Source organism: Callithrix jacchus, chromosome 10 (genome assembly GCF_049354715.1).
Source record: "Callithrix jacchus isolate 240 chromosome 10, calJac240_pri, whole genome shotgun sequence".
Taxonomy (NCBI): Eukaryota; Metazoa; Chordata; class Mammalia; order Primates; family Cebidae; genus Callithrix; species Callithrix jacchus.
In genome coordinates this window covers 12,334,163-12,360,167 of record NC_133511.1, presented here as the reverse complement: position 1 = coordinate 12,360,167, position 26,005 = coordinate 12,334,163, and the positions used below count along the sequence as shown (strand labels likewise).

General features: G+C 44.6%; 1 long non-coding RNA gene across 3 annotated transcripts in view; it reads right to left on the bottom strand.

Annotated features, from left to right (window-relative positions):
* LOC108593722 (uncharacterized) overlaps window positions 1–26,005 on the bottom strand; it is a 70,386-nt gene that overhangs the window by 32,685 nt on the left and 11,696 nt on the right. For all 3 annotated transcript variants that reach the window (XR_013523051.1, XR_013523052.1, XR_008474985.2), the window contains exon 2: window positions 11,779–12,163. This is a non-coding gene — a long non-coding RNA (uncharacterized LOC108593722). The remainder of the gene's footprint in view (window positions 1–11,778; window positions 12,164–26,005) is intronic.

Genomic DNA, 26,005 nt, shown 5'->3' with positions numbered 1-26,005 from the left:
AGCCCAAAGGCAACAATGGCTAAGGCTGTGAAACAGCAAAACGATAAGGCTCCTTGAAAAAAATATAGAATATGTTCATGGCCTTGTGGTAGGCAAAGACGTCTAACTGTAACAAGACCCAAAAAAGTTACTAAGCATAAAGAAAAGATCAATGAATGGGACAATGTTAAAGTGAGATCTTCTGTTCATCAAAAGACACCATTAAGAGAGTGAAAAGCCAAGCATAGATGGAGAGGATTTTGTAACACACGTAACCAACAAATTTATGTTTTTTCATTGCCACGACATAAAAAAGATGTCTGACAAATCAGTAAGTAAAATATATACAACCTTATAGAAAAATGTGCAAGAATCACCAGTGGGCACTTCACAAAAGAGGACATTCAATTGCCCAATAAATATGAAAAGGAAGTCAGTCTCATTAGTAATCACTGAAATCTAAAAATTGAAAGCAAATTGAAGTATGCGGAAAGAGAACACTACCCAGAATGGCTACAATTAAAAAAATGACCATAATAAGCTTTGGCAAAGATATGGAGCAAAAGAACCCTCATACACTACTGGTAAGGTTGAAAATTGGTATAATCCCCTTGGAGAATAGTTTGGCATATCTCTCAAAGCCAAACATACATATCTGTTACCCAGCTATTCCACATGAACACCAAGAGACGTGCTCAATAATGGTTATAGAAGCTTTGTTTGTAACTGTCCCAAATTGGAAACCATCCAAATGTCTATCAATAATGGAATGATGAAATAATTTGTGCTGTATTTATAAAAAAAAAAAGAATTTGAGGCTGGGCGCTGTAGCCCAGTTCCATAACCCCAGCACTTTGAAAGGCCGAGGTAGGCAGATCACTTGAGGTCAGGAGTTCGAGGCCAACATGGCAAAACCCCATCTCTACTAAAAATACACAAATTAGCTGGGTGTGGTGGCACGTGGCTGTAGCTACTACTCAGGAGGCTACTTGGGAAGCTACGGCAGGGGAATTGCTTGAAGTGGGTGGCTGTGGGGGCAGAGGTTGCAGTGAGCTGAAATTGTGCCACTGTACTCCAGCCTGGGTGACAGAGCAACACTCCGTCTCAAAGAAAAAAAAAGAATTTGATATAATAATGAAAATAAATGAAATCCAGCCATGATATACATAAATCTCATAAACATATCATTAATCAAAACAAGCACAACACAAAAAGCATACTGTATGACTTTATTTTTTAGTAATTCTAATAACTATAGCATGTAGAGATGCCAGATTAAATGATGCAACTTACAAATGCAAGTTCAAGTACAATGAAGAAATGCAAGTACAATGAAGGAATGCAAGTACAATGAAGAAATGCAAGTACAATGAAGGAATGCAAGTACAATGAAGGAATGCAAGTACAATGAAGAAATGCAAGTACAATGAAGGAATGCAAGTACAATGAAGGAATTCAAGTACAATGAAGGAATGCAAGTACAATGAAGGAATGCAAGTACAATGAAGGAATGCCAGTACAATGAAGAAATGCCAGTACAATGAAGGAATGCAAGTACAATGAAGAAATGCAAGTACAATGAAGGAATGCCAGTACAATGAAGGAATGCCAGTACAATGAAGAAATGCCAGTACAATGAAGGAATGCAAGTACAATGAAGGAATGCAAGTACAATGAAGGAATGCAAGTACAATGAAGAAATGCCAGTACAATGAAGGAATGCAAGTACAATGAAGGAATGCCAGTACAATGAAGGAATGCAAGTACAATGAAGGAATGCCAGTACAATGAAGAAATGCAAGTACAATGAAGAAATGCAAGTACAATGAAGGAATGCAAGTACAATGAAGGAATGCAAGTACATTGAAGGAATGCCAGTACAATGAAGAAATGCCAGTACAATGAAGGAATGCAAGTACAATGAAGGAATGCAAGTACAATGAAGGAATTCAAGTACAATGAAGAAATGCAAGTACAATGAAGGAATGCAAGTACAATGAAGGAATGCCAGTACAATGAAGGAATGCCAGTACAATGAAGGAATGCAAGTACAATGAAGGAATGCAAGTACAATGAAGGAATGCCAGTACAATGAAGGAATGCCAGTACAATGAAGGAATGCCAGTACAATGAAGGAATGCCAGTACAATGAAGGAATTCAAGTACAATGAAGAAATGCAAGTACAATGAAGGAATGCAAGTACAATGAAGGAATGCCAGTACAATGAAGGAATGCAAGTACAATGAAGGAATGCAAGTACAATGAAGGAATGCAAGTACAATGAAGGAATGCAAGTACAATGAAGGAATGCAAGTACAATGAAGGAATGCAAGTACAATGAAGGAATGCAAGTACAATGAAGGAATGCCAGTACAATGAAGGAATGCCAGTACAATGAAGGAATGCAAGTACAATGAAGAAATGCAAGTACAATGAAGGAATGCCAGTACAATGAAGGAATGCCAGTACAATGAAGGAATGCCAGTACAATGAAGGAATGCCAGTACAATGAAGGAATTCAAGTACAATGAAGAAATGCAAGTACAATGAAGGAATGCAAGTACAATGAAGGAATGCCAGTACAATGAAGGAATGCAAGTACAATGAAGGAATGCAAGTACAATGAAGGAATGCAAGTACAATGAAGAAATGCAAGTACAATGAAGGAATTCAAGTACAATGAAGAAATGCAAGTACAATGAAGGAATGCCAGTACAATGAAGGAATGCAAGTACAATGAAGAAATGCAAGTACAATGAAGGAATTCAAGTACAATGAAGAAATGCAAGTACAATGAAGGAATGCAAGTACAATGAAGGAATGCCAGTACAATGAAGGAATGCCAGTACAATGAAGGAATTCAAGTACAATGAAGAAATGCAAGTACAATGAAGGAATGCAAGTACAATGAAGGAATGCCAGTACAATGAAGGAATGCAAGTACAATGAAGGAATGCAAGTACAATGAAGAAATGCAAGTACAATGAAGGAATGCAAGTACAATGAAGGAATGCCAGTACAATGAAGGAATGCAAGTACAATGAAGGAATGCAAGTACAATGAAGGAATGCAAGTACAATGAAGAAATGCAAGTACAATGAAGGAATGCCAGTACAATGAAGGAATGCCAGTACAATGAAGAAATGCAAGTACATTGAAGGAATGCCAGTACAATGAAGGAATGCAAGTACAATGAAGGAATGCCAGTACAATGAAGGAATGCCAGTACAATGAAGGAATGCAAGTACAATGAAGGAATGCAAGTACAATGAAGAAATGCAAGTACAATGAAGGAATGCAAGTACAATGAAGAAATGCAAGTACAATGAAGAAATGCAAGTACAATGAAGGAATGCAAGTACAATGAAGGAATTCAAGTACAATGAAGAAATGCAAGTACAATGAAGAAATGCAAGTACAATGAAGGAATGCAAGTACATTGAAGGAATGCCAGTACAATGAAGAAATGCAAGTACAATGAAGGAATGCAAGTACAATGAAGAAATGCAAGTACAATGAAGAAATGCAAGTACAATGAAGGAATGCAAGTACAATGAAGGAATTCAAGTACAATGAAGAAATGCAAGTACAATGAAGAAATGCAAGTACAATGAAGGAATGCAAGTACAATGAAGAAATGCAAGTACAATGAAGGAATTCAAGTACAATGAAGAAATGCATACTAGTATGTACAGGTGCCTGATTAAGTGATAACATTCAGAAATGCAAATACTAGCCACAAAAATCTGGCTAGCAGTTGCCTCAGTGGGGCACAGTAGGGTGACCTGTAACAGGCCTGAGGGGTCTTCTGGGATGCTCTTCCATTTTTATTTGGGTGGTGGTTCCCTTTGCGATAATTCACTGAGCTGTACATTTTTAAGTTACTTTCTGTTAAATAGGTCACGTCCAACAATAAATACTTAGGAAACAAAAGAGAGATAGAGTTGGTGACACAGACCCTAGGAATCCCGGGGAGACTGTCTTCTAGGTCAAAATCAGTCCATTGGTTAGTGTTCTTTAGCCTGAGCGGTGCCCAACAGAACAAAAGGAAAATAACCTGGAAACTTAGTGGAGGGTCCTCCCAGGCAAAAGTGTAGGTTGTCATGCAAATTAGGTGCAAAACTAGCTAGGTCTGCTTTGTTGGAGGGTGGCAGGACTGGTAATGAGCCAAACATAAAAATTTGTTTGGATGGCAGCTGCCTGAGAAGCCAGAATCAGGGTTGCAGAGACTCTCAAGTGGTTTGGGAAGACATGGCAGGAGAAGGGGGTTATCAAAATGCTAGTCTCCTTAGAGCCCAGTCCCACAGCTCCAGCTCAGGAGCTTCTCAAGGGCCTGGCATTGGGAGCTCCAGGAAGGCTAAAGGAGAGAGGTGCCTGAAGCCTCATGTAGACACGGAAAACGATGCCTTCTCCTTCCATAGCAGATGCTGCTGCTAATAGAAGCCAGTGGAGGCTCTCGGAGGCACCTGTGCCTGTGAAACAGGTTGAAGTAAAGCTCCCATCTCCAAGGCATCTTGCCTGCCTTGCTGTTTGTGCTCCCTTTTTGTCTTCTCTGTGTTCTTCTCTCAAACCTTTCAGGGTAATTGCACTCTGTTTAATTAGAACCAGGGTCTGGTGTTTCCCGTCCCATGCTGCCTTTGGGCCTGAGCAGGCTTTGGGGTATGCTGACTTCAGCAGCAGCTGATAATCCAGTTCTATCTGAGACAGGAGTTGGCATTTGGCACTGAGCAGGTGTTTCTGGATAAAATAATTCCAGAAGCACTGTGCTTGGTCTGATGGTGAAGGTATTGTCTCCAACATTAGCCTGACCTGGGTTTGAAGCCAGGGTTGGCCACATAGTGGCTGTGAGCTGTGTGACCTTCAAAAATCACTGTGAATGTGTAAGTTTTAAATAACAGTGCATCGAAAGCACATAGTGTGGTGCTGGCTCATAGAAAGTCCTCAGTAAGAACTGTCGTTTCATTATTTGTTTATCAGCAGCAGCAGCCCATCCAGATCCAGGAGATTACTGAGCAATCTTCTCAGTAGGAAGCAAATAAGAAACCAACTTTGGAGAAAGGCACTCCCTGCCTCCTTGCGGAAAAATGAAAGATAGCCCTTTTCGGAGGAGGCATAAAGCTTTAGCCTCCCTGCACGCTGGAATTGGTGCACTGGCTCTCTTGAGTGCAGGTCCTGAGGCTGCAAGGAGGCACTTTGTCTTTCCTCTTGGCTGAGGCTGTTTTCAGCCCAGGGACAGGACACAGGTTGTCTCAAGAAGCAGGGGTGTCCTTGCCCTGGCACTTTATAGCTGGATCTACGTAGATTTTTCCATGAGACCAGACAGTGCAGGACACCTAGCATAGGTACCACCTCTGCTACCTTCCCTATGTGCTGTGTTCATATTTTTTATTGCTGTCTCTAATGTCATTCCACTGTGGTCTTAAGAAATGTCAGGTCAACATATTTCCAAAGGAAGTATGTTGTAAAAGTTCCAGTTTGAGACAATACGCTAAGAAAAAACGACCACCATTTCTCTCTCTCCCCCAGGGCACACATGAGGAGCCAAGTGTGAAGAAGCAAATGGTGGTAGAAGTGCAGAGGCCACATGCAAGTGTGATTGGGAAATGGAGAAAGCCGGGGCCAGAGCCAACAGCTGGGTTCCTCTGGGTAGCACCTGCTTGCATGGTCCACATAAAGAGACTGGAATAGAAATCAGAGCAGAGGGAAGTGGTAGATTTTCTGCAAAAGTGGCCACCAACAACCCCTTCCTTCTCTGGACATATGCATCCCTCCCATAATGAAGTAGAGTCCATTTCCTCTTCTCTGAAGTCTAGGCCAATCCCATGACTTGCTTTGACCAACAGAATGAAGCGGCAGCTATGCAGTGACATTTTCAGTCCTAGGCCTTAAGGGGACTTGCAGCTTCTGTTTTCACCCTCCTAGGATCCAGCCAACATGTAACAGTCATCACCAGGCACGACTAAATGAGGAGAGGCTATATAGAGAGAAAAAATGGCTCAGCCAGGCCAAGCTGTTACAGCAACCCCAGCTGAAGCGTGAGGCACATGTAAAGCCGTTGAGAGTGATCCAGCCCAGCTCCCAGCTGAAGGCAGCTGCACACATGATTCTGCCCAATCCCATGTGGAGAAGAACCACCCAGCTGAGCCTGGCCAGCCCATGGACTCATGAAAAGGTATTAAATTCTTGCTGTTTAAGCTGCTGAGTCTGGGGATAGTTCCCTAGGCAGATAACTAAAATAGCAACAGTTTAAAGGCACTGAAAGGTAGTTCAGATAACATCACTAATTCCCCAGTTTCAGAACATAATGCTTATCGATCATTAGTACTTTAGATAAACGTCCATTTTAAGTAGATGCTGTGGCCAGTATGCTGGCAAGTAGAAAGTTGGTGCCAATAACTGAGACTTGTCACAGATTTGTAATCAGAGATGAGCTAAGGAAAGTGTGACCGCACGATGATGAGGGCACTCATTTGTTGAGTACCTGCCTCCCATGGGATGAGCCCTCTGCACTGGTCCTTACCGTCGTCATTTCATTTTATCCTTTAGAGGTTGGACTTGTAAAGCGTCTTGTATTATAGACAAGGAGACATTGAGGCTTAGAAAGCAGAAGCATTTGCTCAGGGTTAAACCATTATTCAGTGACACAGAAAGTATTTGAACCCAGAGCCATTTGGTTCCAGGATCTGAACACTTGACCTCCAAGCTATATTGCCTTTCCTAAGCCAGAATACTTCAACCCTTCTGGGGTTGGGAGGGTTGAGAGCTTACAGAGCAGGCTCTTGGAGAACTCTTTCTCTCTCAGGAAGAGGTAAGTATTTTAATAGCCCAGAAGGCATGGCATGCAGGCAGAGATGAGTATCTCTTTGGAGCCAGTGAGGCACCTCGCATCTGAGGACACAAGGCTCTCTCTCCCTAGAAGCGGCACATTTGACATTATGCAGTTTCACATTCTGTGCTCTCCATTTCTACGAACAGAGTTTCCTCTTTGAAATCCACAAGTAGCCCCAGGCCACTCTGAGAAGCAGCTCTGTGGAGTTCCCTCTTGTCCTAGAAGGAAGGAGCCTTATTTCTGCCCCCGTTTAATCTTGGAAGCCTTCCTGGGAGAGTTTAGCTTTGAGCTCTGTTTTGGAAGCAGTGAAGGAGGCAGCTGGATGAATGCTAAGTAGGACATTTTTAGCTTGAGCAGCGACTCTTGAGATGCGGCAGTGAAAATCTCAGTAACGTGAAGAAGGCAGAAATCGTTCATATGTTGCACAGCAAAATTACAATTCAAAATAATTTCGGTGGGTTTCAATGATGGGGCAAAATCAACATGACGATCTTTCACAGAAACAAATGTGGACTCCCAAATGAAGCTACAAACGATCATTTATACAATTTCAGGGTGGGGTGGAGCTGACTTGCAAGCACATCGTGGGAAAAGTAATTGAGGGTTTGGGTGAACATATATAAACTCGGAATAACCCAACAGTGAGATGCAGCTACTGAGAGATGTAACGCAGTCTTAAGTTGCATAAATGCATGTTTATTGTGCCAGTTTAGGTCTAGGGAGGTAAAAATGACCAAATATAAAGACTGATGCAGTTATGGGTGCTCTCCTTTAAATGGTTATAGATTTTGGGCTGCCAGGAATAACACTGGATCCCTCAGACCTTGCCCCCACGGTACCCCCGACCCTGGAGTTTGGATTGGCCAAATTCAAGGTCATCTAATTGAGTCATGTTTTCAAGAGGTAAAACCTTCTGAAAGAATTACTATGTCCAGGCACATGGGTGTGATCTTGTCCTTTTTTAAATCAATTTCTCTTGACCAGAACTATTCCCAGCTGTCTCTTTCTCTGACTTTCTCTCTTCCTTCCCTCTCTTCCCGCATGACTGATGTAGACTCCAGGGCCACTGACCCAGCCTAAGACCTGGGACAGGAGGCCAGAACCAGTCCTACTCTGCACATAAGCACCAACAGTGTCCCTTGCTCTGTCTCTCGGTCATTTTCCCTAGTGCTGATGGGTGGTATTGGATCTGTCATTTCTCTTGTTGGAGGCAAGTATCTGAGCCTCAAGTGTGGTCACTGAGAGGTCAAGGAACCAGGCAGACTTTGGGAGCTGCCCTGGTTCTGGGCTCTACACTGACTCCGGCCTAGGCCTGACAAAAGGAGTTTTCTGTTGTACTGGTCTTGCTCGGTTGAGCTCTGCACTGGGGCTTGCTCTTCTTTGCTTTATCTATGTATATTGAATTGTGTTCCCCCCAAATCCATATTCCATATGTTGAATCCCTAACCCCTAATGTGTTGGTATTTAAAGATGGGGTGTTTGGGAGATAACTAGGTTTAGACGAGGTCATCAGGATGGGGTCCTCAGAGGGGATGAGTGCCTTCCTATAAGAAAGACTGGGCCAGGTGTGGTGGCTCACACCTGTAATCCCAGCACTTTGGGAGGCCGAGGCGGGTGGATCACGAGGTCAAGAGATCGAGACCATCCTGGTCAACATGGTGAAACCCCGTCTCTACTAAAAATACAAAAAAAAAAAAATTAGCTGAGCACGGTGGTGCATGCCTGTAATCCCAGCTACTCAGGAGGCTGAGGCAGGAGAATTGCCTGAATCCAGGAGGCGGAAGTTGCAGTGAGCCGAGATTGGGCCATTGCACTCCAGCCTGGGTAACAAGAGCAAAACTCCATCTCAAAAAAAAAAAAAAAGAAGAAAGACTGGAAGATTGGAGCATGTTCTCTCTCTCTCTCTCTCTCTCTCTCTCTCTCCCTTCCCCCTTCTCTCTCCCTTCCTTTCTCTCTCCCCCTCCTTCTCTCTCCTCTCTTTCTCTCTCTCTTTGTCCCCCTACCCCCCATTCACCACTCTCTTTCTCTACCATGTGAAGACCCAGAAAAAAGACAGCTACCTACAAGCCAGGAAGAGAGCTCTCACCAGGAACCAAATAGCCTGGCACCTTGATTTTGGACTTCCCAGCCTCCGGTAGGTGAGAAATAAGTGTCTGTTGTTTAAGCCACTCAGTTGATAGTATTTTGCTATAGTAGCCCAAGCAACAATTACAGAATCTTACGAAGATAAGAGATTGTTTGAAGGCAGGCTTTGTGTATTCTTGTCTCACTGGTATGTTTCACCACCATAATGCCATCTCAAAACATCAAGCCAGCCGTTATTCTGACATTGATGGGCTGGACAGTGACCAGAGGGACATGATCAGGCAAGAGGGGGACTTGAGATTGTGGAACTTGAGAATGATTTGCCGACTAGAGCTGCTAACCTTGCCTAAGAGGAGAGAAGGGCTATGAGGAAATCTCCCCTGTGGGGCCATTCCTTGGAGTGGAAAATCAATGGTTGGCTGCTCCCTTATACAGAGCTTTTCAGAAAGGCTCACTGCCCACCTGAGACGAGGACATGCCTTGTAGCAACGTCTTCTGGGATGACAAGCCTAAGAGGGAAGAGGTAAAAGAAAGGAGAGGATTACATATTCTACCCTCAAGATAGTGAAAATAGGTGTTCATAGAGGCTTCCAGTTACTGTCTCATGAGGGCAGGCAGAGTTACAGACAAAAGATGGTGATGTGTTAGACGAAATTAAAATTCCGCAGTCTCATCACTTTTGGTCTCCTTGTCACCCCTGGTCAAGTAAACAGAACAACCCTTCATTTTCTCTCACGGCTGAGATATACCTCTAATTCCACAGAGGGACTTAAAGACTTGGTTCCCATTTCCTACCCACTGAGTTTGGGCAAGAACACATCAGTGAGAGTGGGCAGAAACCCAGGAATGGGCTAGCGTCTCTGGAGTGGAGTAGTTGGCTGGAGTGAAAGACAGGCTTGATATTCAGCTCCCTTATCTACTGGACCATCCTGTAGAAGGTAATCCCAGGTCAGGGAGCTGGGACTGAAGGGTAAAGTTCAAACAAGGCGATTTTGGAACCTCCCTGAGCAAGCCATTGCTAAACCTCACCGACACGTAGTCCTGGGGGCTCTGACTTGAGTGGTGCATTCCTTGACACTAGAAGAATTTTGAGACTGAGCAGAGATTTTTCTGCTCACTGAAAAATTGGACCAGATACTAGAAACCCTTCAAGGTCCCTTCCAGCAATGAGCAGGGAAAAACACCCTCACAAAACCCAACACCAAACCTCAGCTTTCAGGAGCAGGCATGGGAGAGGGACCAGGAGCAGATACACAGCTAGGATACAGATGCCAGAGAAAGATTCAGTGGACTGGGACTGCTTCCGATGATCACGTTCTTTTCAACTCATCTGGAGATGATGTCATCGGATAATTGGACACTCACACATGGCCTGCTGCCTGGCTGGCCTGCTCTGTCTTCCTGGTATCTCACCGATCAGAGAAATTCATCTGCAGACATTTTGAGCAGAAAGTCTCTGATGCAGATTTTCATTCATTCACAAACACGTGCAGAGGGTCTTCACTCCCGGATCTGTGCTACGTACTGAGGGTGCAGAGAAGAAAGACAGTCCCTGCCTTCAGAGAGCTCACCGTCATGGAAATGACAGAGAGTTGGAATTCAGCTTTCATTTGGTAAATGTCGATTGAATTTGATCTCTGGGCTAGGCACTACGTCAGATAGCAGGCGTGCCACATGTAAAGATCATGTATGTTGTGCAAAGTGCCATGAAGGAAATTTTAAAAGCAAGGGAATACAGAGTGAGAGGGATAAGGACCTGTTTTAAGACCCAGCAATCCCATTACTGGGTATATATCCAAAGGATTATAACTAATTCTATTATAAAGACACATGCACACATATGTTCATTGAGACACTGTTTACAATAATGAAGACCGGGAACCAACCCACATGTCCATTGATGATAGACTAGACAAGGAAAATGTGGCCCATGTATACCATGGAATACTATGCAGCCATAAAAATTGATGAGTTCATGTCCTTTGTAGGGACGTGGATGAATCTGGAAACCATCATTCTCAGTAAACTGACACAAGAACAGAAAATTAAACAACGCATGTTCTCACTCATAGGTGGGTGTTGAACAATGAGAACACATGTACACAGGGAGGGGAGTCTGTTGGTGGGGGCTAGGGGAGGGACAGCAGGGGGTGGGGAAGTTGGGGAGGGATAACATGGGGAGAAATGCCAGATATAGGTGGTGGGGGGAGGGAGGCAGCAAACCACCATTGCCATGTATGTACCTATGCAACAATCCTGCGTGATCTGCACATGTACCCCAGAACCTAAAGTTTAAAAAAAAGGACAGACAGTTGGGGAGACCTCTCTGACAATAAGGCAATTAGCTCAAGATGTAGCCGGCCAAAGGAGGAGCACAGAGCTGAGCACTCCAAGGAAAGTGGGTAGCTACCTTACAGGCAGGAAATGTCTTCGTGTGTTAAAGAGGCAGAAAGGAAATTATAGTGCCAGATGTGGAAGGCAAGGGGGTGAGATGGAGTGGCATGAGGTGAGGTTGGAAGAAAAGGCAGAAAGAAGATTCTACAGTGCTTCGTGGGGTTTGAAGGAGGATTTTATTCTAAGTTCAATTCAAGATCAGAATTTCCTGTTTGGGGACTGGGACAGTGAGGATTTTTTGAAGATCAGTGAGATATCCAAACTCCTTAGGTTTCCAGTCACCAAGACTCTGGCACCCACCCTTGAGTCTGACCTGCCCCTCCTCTACCCAGTCTCCCTGCTCAGGCCTGCCTTCTTTGAGGGATAGAAGGAGGTATATTCTTTCAGGACACAGAAGGGCTTGGACACTTTGGAGAGTGACAAGCAAAGGTCTTTGAAGCAGTAAGTAAAGGCTCAGGAGACAGACAGTGGAAAAAGAAGAGGGACTCACGTGGATAAGGTCCAGGACTCTGTCTTCTGGCCTCATTCTCTTGAAAGCCACTAATAAAGCAAATTTCTCCTTGTCTCTTTGTCTCTCTCCTTCTACATCTTAACTCTCCAGCCTCCACAGAGGAGAACGAGTCGCAGAATTTCTCCATGAAGGTTGCATTCTTGGAAGGCCTGGGCTTTTGTGAGCCAGGGCTACTGCAATAACATTTACCACATCAATTTTGGAAAGGAAGAAGCACAGGAAGCTGGTCCAGGCAGAAGGCAGAAAACTTGGGAGCTTCTCTGGTTTAATCTTTTCTTCTTTGTTTTATTTTTAAAAATCTACTTTGCAAAGATATATGGTCTCCAAGTTTCTGAAAAGGGAAGCAGCAAAGAACCTCCTTCTGCTGTGAATGAAAAGAATTATATAAACCACAGTAAATTTAGTATGAAATTACATTGTAGCCCCAGAAGAGAAAGATTCTTTTCCATCAAGTATTAGCCACGCTCAAGGATCCATTATCCTGCGTTCCCAGACTGCCTGCACTTGAAGGGACACGGTGGCATGCAGGTTGGGCCCTTCTCAGAGGATGGAAACTGCTGGAAGACATTAATTATTTGACCTTGCATAAGGCATTGAGTTTTTACAGAATTTCCTCCTTGTCCCAGCAAACTAGAACTTGGGCTCCTGCTGATTCTTCGGCTCCATTAGGTCGGAATTTCGTTCTGTTTGGGATTTCTCACAGTTCTAACAGTTCTTTGAGTCTTAGGAGGCCCATCTATTGGAAACTCCTATGACGCTTCCAGGCTGAAAGGAGGTTGCAGAGTGCTTTGGCTATGGAATTTTAGTCCAAACTCTGCCAACTTCCAGCTGTGTGTCCTTGGGCAAGTTACAGAATATTTCTGGGTCTGTATCCTCCTCTGTAACATGATGATAATCATAGTACACCCACTCCTTACCTCAAAGGGTTGTTTTAGACTTCAGGTAAGAAAATGTGTTTGTAATGCCCTTGGCACAGTGCCTGATCCCTGGCAATTTTTCAACAAAACTAGCTACTCTCATAGACAACTCGTCTTCCAATTGTTCTGGAAGCTTCTGTCATCTCCCAGTGCCAATTTTATCTAAAGGATGCTATGTGGTCTTCATAATGTAGAGTCCAAGCCAAACACGTTTCACTCATTCATTCATTTATCCAACAAACATTTATTAAGCTCTTACTATGTGCCAAGCACTAAAATTGATTCTGCTCATAAAAACATAACTAATACACCATCCCGTTAAGGGTTTATTGACACTGGACAAGACAGACATAGAAGCAACCTGGCAGGCTGGAGGAGTCAGTAGCATACACAGGCAGAAGGAACTCCTAAGGTTGGGCTTTGCTGACCCAACTACCCTTGGCTGCTTTATGGAAAAGGCAGGACTTAGTAGTCAGGGGCCCTTCTGTGGAGTCTTGAATAGCAGGCCACCATAGACCTGGGACAAGGCCATGGTTACCACCATGCAGGCTGGGCCTGATAAAAGTCATGGCTCAACTTTACAGGGCCAAAGTGAGGCTGAGTCCACCAGGAAAGGCCTGAGACATGGGCTCTACCCAAATCCAAAGAAAGAGACTAGATAACAAATTATGCAAGGCAGGGACTTGGCTTAAAAATGCCAACAGAGCAAAAAGACCTGCCATGAGGACAAGGGTGTGGCTCTGGAGACCAAAGGGTCTGGACAACCCTGAAACTTCTTCCTCTATCATGATGTTACTTAAAGCCCCCTCCTCCCTTCTTCCACCTGAGGAAGAGGACTAGGAGAACAGAGGAACAGTGTGGGAGACTGAGCAGCTTTTGTTTTGGAGACTGGCATTTCCAAAAAGGGCTATGACATTATTGGATGAGATCAAGCTCTAAACCCGTTTGGACGTTTAGTTACTTTTCCCCACCCTTCACCTCTTTTTCTGGGAAAGAATCCCAAATTCGTTTTAGATAACAGAGCTCATTTTCTCTTATATCTGAGTTGTAACATGATTAAATTTTGTAACCCTTCTTCCCTTATGTGTGTGCTCAGCTCCCAGCACAGTGTCTAGCACAGAATCACACTTGAAAAGTGCCATGAGCCTGCGTGCTAACAAAGAAAAGTTGGGGAACCACAAGAAGCCCTAACTGGCTCTCTGCACCCCATGTCTGCAACATGTAATCAAGTCAATATGTATCCTTTGTAGAGAACACAGCCCTTGGCCGGTGGCCATTCCTTCCCCAATCTTGATGCCAGGACTACACCCAGAGCCTCACTGCTCTGGCTGTGAGGAAAAGGGCAACAGGCCCATCTAAAGCTGATGCCAGAAACAATCCCATGCCCGGGAATTTAGTTTATTTTAAACCACTTTCCCAATGATGAACTGATGCCATGTCCTCCATAAGTCCACAGCTCAGCCACACACATACACACACACACAAAGACATACACCCAAGACAGACACACAGCTGATTTGAGATGCCTCATGGTTGTAGTTTTCAGAGTGGAAGGATCTTGGCCCTGGTCCCGTAAAGAAGAGGTGAGGGAAGAGGAAGAAGTCCCCAACCTCACTCCCAGGCAAATGAGGGGCTAACATGTGGTAGCCAGGATGAATTATCCTCTTGGGAGGGGTGGAAGCAGATGGGAGAGAATAGTTTCTGGCCCCAACCAGAGAGAGATTCTACTTCTCAGAGGTCCCATGCTTAACTGTTCCTGGTTATGTGAGATGATCTGTGACTCCTGCTCAGTGCAGGTGGGAATCTGGGGATGAGAGGGAGCTGGGCTGTGGGAATTACATCATAAGGAGGAGGAGGGGGATGCCATGATATCACAGCCATGTGGGAACTTCTTGGGTGAGAATTCTGGAGGAGGACTAGAGCTCAGCATCCTATTTCTGGCTCTAATAACAGCCCTGTGACAACAACCACAGGAGAGGGGTACAAACAGGCGGGTCTGTCAGGGATCAGCAGCACCTCCTGTGAGGAGCAAGGGTTCTCAATGAGGTGTTGGTGGCCTTTAAGGCCAGGGTGGGGAATGTGAGATGCATGTTTAGTAGTGAGAAGGCACAGATGCCTAACCAAAAAAAAAAAAAAAAAAAAAAAAGGAACATGGGAAAATTGCTGCCGCAAGAAGGCTTCAAGGAAGTTCATGAAATCCAGTGGATGAGGCTGTGTGAGCAGAGCGTTATGGGTATGAGCAGCGGCTCTGCCACCTCCCAGTTCGTGTCCTTGAGAGACGGATGCAATCTCTCTGGGCCTCAGTTACGTCTTCTGTAAAATGGGGGTAATAATAACACCTACCTCACAGGGTTGTGAAGGTTTAAGAAATGAATACATTCTTGTAAAAGATTAAAACCATACTTGGCATACAGCAAGTGCTCAAGAAAGGTTAACTATGATTAGAGTGGAAAGAGTGCAGGAGTGGGAGACAGAAAACCAGGTTTAACACTGACGCCGCCAGTGGCCAGGTGAAGGCCTCTTTGAGGCTCAGCTTTCTCATTTGTGAAAAGAAGACATGGGACTAGGTAATACCAACCTTCTCTCCCAGTCCCAGCATTCTAAGACCTTGACTTGGTGTTCCTGGTCCACTGCGTTCTACATCATCCTGGGCACTGCAGTGTCTCAGTTTTCACCACTAGAAATATAAGCCTTTGAGGTACACAAATTCATGAGCCCTCTGCTCCCTTCTACAGAGAAAATAGCTCCTGGGGTTGATTGATTGATATTACATCAGTAATACCTGGGAGTGAATTAATTATTCCAAAAAGAAATGGTCCCTGGGTAGCATAAGGGCACTTGGTGTGGAGAACAGGGACAGGGCCCAGAAAGAAGGGAAATGGGGGGATGAGGCTCTAAATTCCTAGCACACAATTTTTTCTAGGATAGGCCTGCCCTAAGTGACTTTTATAAGAAAATATGAAGATAAAAGCAACTGTAGCATGAACAATCTATGTTAGACACAAGTAAAATTCCAGTTAATAGAATGTGAAGGCAACCAAAACTGTGACTGTGATGCTGAGGAAGGTCAGGGCAATGGGCTAGGTGAGTTCTGGAGGTTCTATTGACCCCTCTGAGGCCAGCAGAAGGTTATTCTGGGTCATCTGGGCTCCCCTGGGTGTGGACATCTGCCTGGTCCTGGCAGATCCTGTCCTTCCTCTGCATCTCAGGAGTTCTGTGGCTTCTGGAGCAAAAGCTTCTGGCTTTCCACAGAAAGCCCAGGAAAGGAATATGTTACGTCGTGACTCAGTGATATGCTCCCTGCTGGGCACTGCAAATTGAGCACAGAGAATGCTTGAAATGATCTTCAGTTATCAGGCAGAAATTGGAGTGACTCAGATGACAGGATTTGTGTTATGCAAGCTGGAGGCTGAGTACTCCGCAACTGGCCCAGAGAGAAAGAGAGAGGAGAGGGGAGGCGGGCAGGAGGGGAAGGGAGAAGGATGTGGGAATTCCAGTGGCTTATCACCTGCAACCCCACAACTCCAGGCCAAGAAAAGAAACCAGTGGTAGATGTGGAGCCTAGGGCCACTCTTTGGAGGAAGAAGGGAGACAAGGGAAGTGAGATCCTCTTGTGTATTCTTGGTTTCTCATAGCTGAAAAGAAATCCAGTGTACCAAATTGGCCTTCCCACACCCAACTGCTGGCCTCCCACAGTGTGGCACAGGCCCCTATCTGACTGGTAAAGATCTGTCCTGCGCCAAGGCACCTCAAAAAGGACAACGACGGAGAAGGATTCACATAACCATTCATTCATTTAGTCATTAATTTGCTCCACATTTTTTGAAATTCTACCAAATTCCAGAGGCTGTGCTAGGTGTTAAGACACACTAAGAAATGAGACACTGTCCCTACAGAGAATCTGAATGAGAGAACGGATAGTCACAATGCGGTAGTGCCAAGTGGCATGACAGAAGGAGGCAGCGGGCGTTGGGGAAGCACAGACGTGGAGCCCCTAAGCCAGAGTCTGGGTTTGGGTGCAACGGTGCTGGCCAGAATCTTGAAGGACAGCGGGAGTAACTAGATGGGCAAGGAGGCTGTGAGAGGGCCTTTGGGGCATACGGAACACAGTGAAAAGGGTAGAGATGTGGACGATCACAATGTGTATGGGGAACGGGACCCACAAGATACAGATGGGGTGGTGGGCAGTGGAAGCCAGGAAGTCTTAAAGGGCTGTGTGTGCATGTTATGGGAGGAGAGGGCTTGGGCAGCAGAGGGATAAACAGCACTGCTCTTTAGAGAGAAGGCTCTGCTACACTGTGGAGGACAGATGGGAGAGGGCAGTCTGGGTGCCCAGATTCCCCAGGGTCTGCAAAGGAGGAGCTGAACCAGGGAGGCAGAACAGAAAGACTGGGATGGAGTCGAGAGATCTGTGGGAGAGGACAGGACCTGGGACACACTGGACCCATGAATTGAGGGCTAGGGACTTGGAGAAAGGAGTAACAAGGGGCAAGCGAGGGGAGGACAGGTGAGTTGGTGAGAGAAAAGCAATGAAGGAGATGTCTTTCTCCTATTCTATTCTAGAAAAAGTGTCCATCAATTATCTGTACCACTGGACCTTCGGAGTGACCTCCCATCCAGGACAGGCCTCCCCTCTACAGCACCCTCCTGGTGCTCTTCCTCCATTCAGTCATTCAACACCTAATTATTGTGCAATTATCATGAGCCTGCTGCAGTGTCAGTCCCTGGGGAAACAAAGTCAAAAGGCCAGAGGATAAGAATGAAGAAGGGCTGGAGAAAAATAAAAGGATGAAGGAATTTGCAACACAAAGCCAAGAAATGAAGGCTTAAGGACCAAAGTTTGTGGAATGCCCTCTCATATGATTACCCTGATCCCTCCAACAGCCGGGACTGTTATAATTGTTATCCCATCTTAAGGAAGAGGAAGCAGAGGCCCAGTGGAATTTAGCCTACTTAGTCAGTAGCAGGGCAGGGCTCAGAGCCAAGTCTGCGGAGCTCCACGGCCCTGGTGCTCTCACTTAGTCCATGACATAATGATGAAGTGCCAGCAGACTGCTGACCCCTACTGAGGTCAAAGCAAAAACACAAAAACAATAAAACAGACTGAAGTTTCTTGGTGGAAATTCCAGCTGCACACAGGAAGGACTTCCCATCAGGGAAGAGCACAAAACTTTGCTAGTCCTTTGAGAGGCTATCCACATCTGTGTGATGGGTGAAGCCTTGCCCAGAAACCGAGGTATGAAAATATAGAATCGATGATTTCCAGAGGTCCTCAGCAGCAGGAACAAGGTTTCCTAAGCCCTTCTTACTTTCAGAAACCCTATCTGTTTGGGGCTGGAGTAATATCCACTTGGGATGAGAATATTACTTCTACGGAGCTCTTCCGAACTTTGATTCTTCCTCGTGTTTTTTATGAATAACAATTTTAAAACAAGTGCAGCTGGTAGACCAGATCTGTCAACCCCAGGGTCTAATTTGGCAGGGGTCAGGGAATAATGCAGATATCTTTGGTGGTGATAAACCAGGACACTGGAGATTTTGCCAGACACAGAAGAAGGCCTGAAGCAAAACCACGAGTTCTTACAGGGTGAGGGCCTGTGCACAGAGTTATTTGTGAAGAACTGGTTTTATTAATAGTTTTACATTTTCTCTCTCTTATTATAATAATGGAATGTTCACTTTTGATTTTAAAGGTGAGCATTTGAAAGAAATTGAAAGAAAAAGCCTGATAAATTCATATTGTAAAAGGGATTGTGTCACTCAGCTCTAATCACAGGGCAAACTCTCCTCTCACCTCCCACTCTGGTTTCCTTGAGGAATGTGTGTGTATCTTTGTATGTGTGTGAGTATGTCTGTGTGTGTCTTTGTTTATGGGTGTGTATCTGCATTGCACTCTTGATCCTTTGAGAAGCATCTTTGAGACTGAGTTTAGTACCTTATTAGGGGAGGCCTTGGGGGCCAATGCCTGTGGAAAAGAAAGGATAAAAGTGGAATGGATGGAGGGAGAACTTGAGCTAACATGTGGTCCCAAGGAAGGCCTCAGCCAACTCCATGGGAACTCTGGAGCCGGGATGACCCTTGATGTTCTGAGCTGGGCAAGGAGGCCAGGCCCTCATTACCTCCCTCCTCTCCTAAGCAGCCTTTGAATGCCAGCTGCCCTAGAAAAGATGTGACCTGGGCAAGGCAATCTCCTTTCCTTTGGCTGAGGACTGACTCCTGGTACTACCAGCAGCAGGGGAAGTAAGTCCCCCGTTACTAGTGGTATATGTGGGTAGTACATCCTAGTGTCTACCACCAAGGGCAGGTGTTTGGGTGTGTTTTGAGTGTGCTGATGCACGCCTGCATGTCTGTTGGTGTGTGCGTGTATCTCGGTGTGTGTGCCACCATATATCTGTTTGTCTTTGGGTTGCCCTCTCTTGAGTCAGAGACCCACAGCAGCACTGCAGCAGCCTGAGAGGTGAGCATTGCTATTTGCCACCTGATCATCCACCTGCTTCGGTGGCCCTTCCATTTCCTTCCTATCTCTTGTCAATTTGGGCCTGACGGAAGGTATGGAATGTGGGATTGGAAGTGGAGGATGTCATGGCCTCTGCTGAGAATTGATTTCAGTCCTTACTCTGGGGTGAGAGAGGAGATATCCTCTAAGGCTTCCTCGCACAGATCATTTAAAGGCAGTCCTTGCTGGCAGACTTCATGAAAATGCACAGCCGAGCAAACTGACTGCAAACAGATCCAGCCCCCACTGGATATCTCTGCTTGGCACCCTCAAGGGTTGTCATATCTGGACTATGTTTCCTGATCCAGAAAGCTCTGAATAGGGCTTGGGGGCCATGTAACCCTGAGCAAATCTCCATCTCCAGGACCCGGCCCTGCTCTTCACTCTATTGTTAGAAGTCAAGATGGCAGTATCTGCCGTGAGGCCTGTTTGGGTAGAGTCCTGCCCAAAGGACCCTGGAGTCTTAACTCCCCAGAATCAGGACAGGAGGGGACCTGGGGGTAGCCTTGAAGGCAGTTTGACGTAGGTAGGAAATGGAGCATCTCCTAGCAGCCAGCACCTTCAAATGTCTTCCTTATCAAAGAACATATGTCCAGTACAGTGTTTGTACACAGTACATCCAATGAACAAACGGACTTTGGAGGAGAGTTCAGCAGGGATGAGTGTCCATGACCCAACTCTGATGAGAGAACCAGGTAACTACATGCCCTGGAGCTTCTGGCATTAAGTCCAGGCTGGTTCTATCAGTGGTTCATCCTTCCTTTGTAACTTGATGCTTCACCAAATGTTTTCTCAAAGAGCCTATGACTCACTGTCATAGAAACAAAATCTGTCTTTTTTCAAAGGTTAATGTTGTCATGTTATTTTACACATGTAATTATTGCCATGGCAGATTAACTCTACTGAGAAGAGCACAGGGCCAAGGGGCAGGTGGTTTGTGTCCTTGAATTCTTAAATGCTGGAACTGTAAGAAGCTTGAGATCATCTCATCCAATGGCGGCAACTCAGACCCTGGAGAAAAATTCTCCCTATCATCCCATTTGATTACAACCATGAAATGAACAACGTGAGCATGTTGATGCAGGCATGGCCTCTCCTACTTACCTCCGGCTGCCAGCCTGCTGCGTTCTGCTGCTGGCATGAAGGCTCGTGGGGCACAGTGACTTGCCCAAGATCACACAACTACTCAGAGGCAGGACCAGGGCCAAGCCCGAGGCTCCTATGGCAGAGCAGTACTCTCTTACTGCAGAAGTCTCAGGCGATACAAATGAACACCATGAACTTACTTGTTACCATTGTGGGGGGAAAATACCTTAGGTCCCCAAAATCACTAAGGAAAATTCAAGCTGGAGACTCCTTAGGACAAACGTGCCTCCCATTCTAGTCAGTTATCTCTCTGGGCACTGAGATAGATGCATATCGGATTACATCCTTTGGAAATGCTGATCAGAAACTCAAAAGAATGCAACCATCTTACCTATTTGTGACGTATAAGCTCCCTTTCCACCTTGAGTCTTTCTGCCTTTGCTTCAAGTTGCCCCACCTTTCCAGACAGAGCCAGTGTACTTCCTACATATATTGATTAATGTTGCATGTCCCCCTAAAATGTATAAAACCAAGCTGTGTCCTGACCACCTTGGGCACATGCTGTCAGGATTTCCCGAGGCTGTGTCACAGGCATGTCCTCAACCTTGGCAACATAAACTTTCTAAATTAACTGAGACCTGTCTCAGATTTTCTGGGTTCACACCATAATGAGGTAGCAGCCTGCACAAGGCCCCTGTACCTCTCAACAGATACAGATACACCCACACACACACACACACACACACCCACACACACACACTGTTTAGACTTTGAGACTATTGACAGTGACTAGGTCTTATTTCTTTTTTATCATTTTGGACTTCACCTAACTCAATGCCCAGCATGCCGTGCTGCTCAATAATTGTTTGCTGAATAAATAAATGAATAATGAATATTAGTGGATGTTTGTCTTCCCAGAATTTCTATGGTCTTCACCATAACCTTGATTCAGAGTCCCAGATAGACCATTTTCACACAGGAGGGGTAAAAGGAGAGAAAAACTACATTTGTTAAGCTCCTATACGCATAGCACTATGCCAGTGTCTTCAATGTATGTCTTCTCAGCTAATCTCATTTTAAAATGAGCAATCTCACGTGAGCAGATGTCCCCTAAAAGGAGTTGACCCACCCTCCCCTGGTGCCCATGTATAGGGGCTCATCAATTTCTGCTTTTGCTTATCCCCAGAAGATCTGAAAAAGAAAACATTAGAACTTCTGAAGACCAAATGCTCAGAATCCTAAGCTTGCAGCATTCCCTCTTTGTGAGACAGAGAAGCAGGAGAATATTAAGGGGAGTGCAGAAACCTAAAAATATCTTCAAAGCTTATGTAAATTCGGTGCACAGAGAGGAGCTGGCCTTTGGGCTCCGGCTGCTGTCAGGCCTAACTTAGATGCCCTTGACATGTAGAGCCACACGTTCTCAGAACGCACCCACCATTTGTAACCTTTTAAAAATCTTCCTAATTGTGTTTCTGTTCTTTAAAATTATCACCCTTAGGAGTTGAGCTACACTATGCTAATGAGGACTTTGAAGAACCCCCTTCTCCCCCAGCGTCTTGGGAGAAATGTGCAAGGTCAGAGACATCCATCCTTGGAATAACAGGTGCCTTTGAGAGGCGCTGTACCCCTAACCATTAGCATGTTAATAGGGAGGGAATCAAAAGATCACTCAATCAACACCCAATGAGGGAGGGCATCATTTCAGTCAACAGCGCAGCTCATAAAAAGTCCCAATGCCGCCAACACTGCATTAAAACAATTCCTAATCGAGAACTAAACAAACTTTTATCTGATACCATTCTGAACTTCACCCTTTAAAATAATGCCAAGTTCAGAAAAACATTTGGCTTCATGGTTCCATCTGGCGGATTCTATACATTTAATGGGTGTTTTCCCTCATAGCTGACACTCTGCTTTCCTGGTTCACATTAGAAAATGAGACGGGTGTCACTTCTCCAAAGGCCACAGCGCTAAGTTAAGTGACTAGGTAGGAAGGAGGCGGTAACTGAGCAAATTTAACCTTAGGTGACCCAGAGGAGGGCTTGGTCCCGGCTTTCTTGTTTTGCAATCAACACCTACTAAGCGTACTTAGACACTCTGAATGCTGGCTGCCAGACTGGAAGACAAGTAGCTTTTAATACACTGATGACACAGTATTCCTGACATTAGCAGGATGGCCATGAACCAGGTGGCCAATTACTCTCAGAAAGAACAGCTCAATATCAATTGTGCTAAATTCAAATAGTCATACTCGGCAGAGGCTATTCGGCAGCCAGATGGATAAGATTTGAATATCTCCATTCAGCAGGACAATTCGTTTCATCATCTGCAGAGTCCTTTTATAGCCAGCTCATCCTTGTGGGCCCTGGAAGACCAGGTCCAGGCCAAAATTAAGTATATTCAGCAGGAATATTAAAGCAAAAGCAAGAACACTAAATCTTTCAAGTCAATGTCATCTCATCCTTGCACTAGATGGTTATAATGCTTGGGATTTTCATTGGAAATCTGGTTAAACTTACTAACAAATACAAAGTAGTTTATTTGGAAAAATCTTAGCTCTGCCTTTGAACATTCTGGAGCCTTCTGCCCCCTTGCACGGCTAACCTCCACCGGGGAGGTGACAGTGCATCCCGCTTCTTGCTTATGACTGCTGTCATCATTGCTTCCTCTTGGTTTGGAAGCTAAGAGACGTATGGGATTCCTCTTCATCAACCCCAGCAAGTAGGTGAGCTTGCAGCACTCACCAGGAGCCTCAATCTTGTAGGCAAAATGTGGAGCCAACACATTCTCCAGCCACTCATTCCTCTATTCAGATGTAGCAACTTGGTTACCAATTGGCTAACTTTAGCTACAGATGTGTGTGCAGGGCCTCTATCCCCATCATGTGTGCATACACACACACATACACACACACACACACACACACACACACACAGCCTGTTTTTCAAAAATGTAGCTTTTGATGGTTTTCGGCCAGACTCTCACTTTTCCAGTTGCCTCACTCCCCATCAAGTCTCATTGCCGCGCCCTGATTGGGTTTCATTTGTTTACCTTGCTGGGGCCACTGAGAATAGTAGTGTTTGTAAAACCCTGGCAGTGTTCTCCAAGATTTAACCCATATCTTAAGTCTTACCCAGAAACATATATATCGAAGCAACAGATGAGCCCTTTAGGGTCACTCAATAGGATTGCAGCAAGCAGGCAAATTAATAGCACAGCCTCGGGCCACCCAGTCTCTTCCCTCTGGCTCAAAAGCTGCAGGAGGTGGAGGGGAGGGATTCCAGGCTTAGTCCCAGCTCTCACTTTCCTGCTTCTCCTTTCTGGCACTGTTAACTGTCCCAGGCACTCCACTCAGCACTAGCTAGAAAGTCCACATGCAACTGTTATTAACACTTGGACATCAGAGATGGCCAATCATATTATTTATATTGATTAATTGTATTTGTGTCCATTAATCTGTGAATGCTGATTAATTATATTAATGTTAATTATAGGAACAAATTATAGTATATTAATTACTTTGATTCCATGTCTGTGTCAAACATTGTTTTTCAGTAATAATACACTTTATATTGGGCCTAGGTAGGGCCTCAGAAACCCTCTCAACACAGCGTTTGAGGCGGCAACCACCAATCAGTTAGAGTTAATTCAGGAGATAAAGCCAATTTCTATTTGTTCTTCACAGCCAGGCCTCCACTACCTCTGGTAAAAACCTAGAAACTGGATGAAAATCCAGGAGTGGCCAGCACATGCCTGTGTTGCCAAGCCCTGGCTTCCCATGCTGGTCAGAATCTCTGGCCCACAGGGGCTTTGCACTGACAGAGTCTTGCTAGAAATGCCCTTTCATTGGCTCTATATCAAGCAATTAATCCACTTATGATTTTTCCCTTTTTCCTACAGAGCTGCAAGAAACCCCAAGCCACAGATAATCTTTGGGGCCATGAACCTTGCTTCTTCCTGAGTTGGGGAGGGGTTGTTGCCTCATAAATTGTTTTTTTTTCTCAACTTTCATTTAAACGCAATCTAAGAATGCTTTTTCTCCTTTCTCCTGGTTTCCAAGGAACACTGTTTCTGGAGCTAAACTTCCTCATCTCTGATTGACATTTTTGTGGGGGAAGCAGAAAAAAGAGAGGACTTGCTAAGGGTACATAACATCACATTGGCTATCCATAGAAAGGTCTACATGGAAATAAGATTTAACATCAAGAACTTCGTCTAAATAAGGAAACAATATTAAGAATAATATTTGGCATTTCCTAAGATTGTTTTTGAAGATGGTCTTCGTATTATTTCCTTAGTTCCTCCTTGAATTAAATGCTAGGGAAATGGATTGTCCTTCCTGATAAATGGGTATGCTTTGCTTTATGCCTCCTTTCCCTGGCTACCAGGGAACTCACACTGACATTTTGTGTTCAGTGATACTTCTTATTCTTAGTGGAAGGTCCCTGATAATTATCTTCTCCTATTATAACTGGATTTTCTTACTCTTTCTTAATGTGTATATATCTTCTATTATACGCCCTCTCTTTTCTTGGGAAGTGAGTGGGGTACTTTTAATAAATAACACATCAGTTACTGAGGCAGGGACACATCTCCCGGGACTGGCCTTTAATCTCGATTCAATTCACCAATCATCAACTGACCCCTCTTCTGAGCCAGCCCCCAAGGCCTCTCTTAGTGTTCTCTAGGAAGAGATGTTAGATCTTTTGAAATGATGACAGGCTCCTGCATTTAAAATGGAGCAAAGCCTTGTCAGTAGTTGACGTGCTCTATTTTAGCACAAATCCCAAGTCCCCAAACTCGTATCATTTATAACATGAGAACATCCATGATTTCAACTTCACCTTCAGTGTCAACCTCTCTCCCAAACTCCAGACCCGTATTTTCAATGGTGTCTTGGACATCTTTTTTTTTTTTAATATACCAGAAGTGCCATAAACCTAACAGGCTCACAATTGAACTCTGGTTTTCTACTGCAAAGCTGTTTCTTTCTCTGTATTTTCTGTTTGAATTAATGGTATCACCATCTACTGAGTTCCCAAGCTAGCGGCCTTGATGACTCTGCACCATCCACTCAATCAGTCTCCACATGCTACAGGATAAGCTTCAGCATAATCTTCTGCACCTAAGCTTTTCCCAGAGTCCCCACTGCCACTGTCTCAGCATAGAGCTTGCTATTCTCTCTCCTGAACTATTGTGACAACCCCCTAAGTGTCCTTTCTGCCACCATTTTTTTTCTTTTTCTTTCTCTCACACTACCATCAGTGTCATCTTCCTCATCACTTTCTATCTAAGGACATTTACTAGCCTCTCAGTGCCTATAAAATAAACACTAAATAACATAATGTACAAGGATTTGCGATCTAGCTCCAACCTTCTCCAGCCTCGCCTCTTACTTTCCATTAGGACCCCTAGGGCTCAGCCATGCTAAATTTCTCATTCTTTCTAGACACGCTATGTCCTTTTGTGACTTTATGCTTCTGCGATTGTTAATCCTTCTTCCAGAAATACCATTTTCATGGTCTACTACTTCTCTACCTGGAAATTAATTTTTACTTTTCATGAATGAACTCTGTGTCAGCAATACTCCAGCCACTCAGCCTACGATTAAACTTTTCTTCACTTTTCTATTCTTCCATTAGCTGTTTTTCAAAAAATATTTTTTTCTAGAAATTATCAAGTATATATATAATATTTGTTAACATGG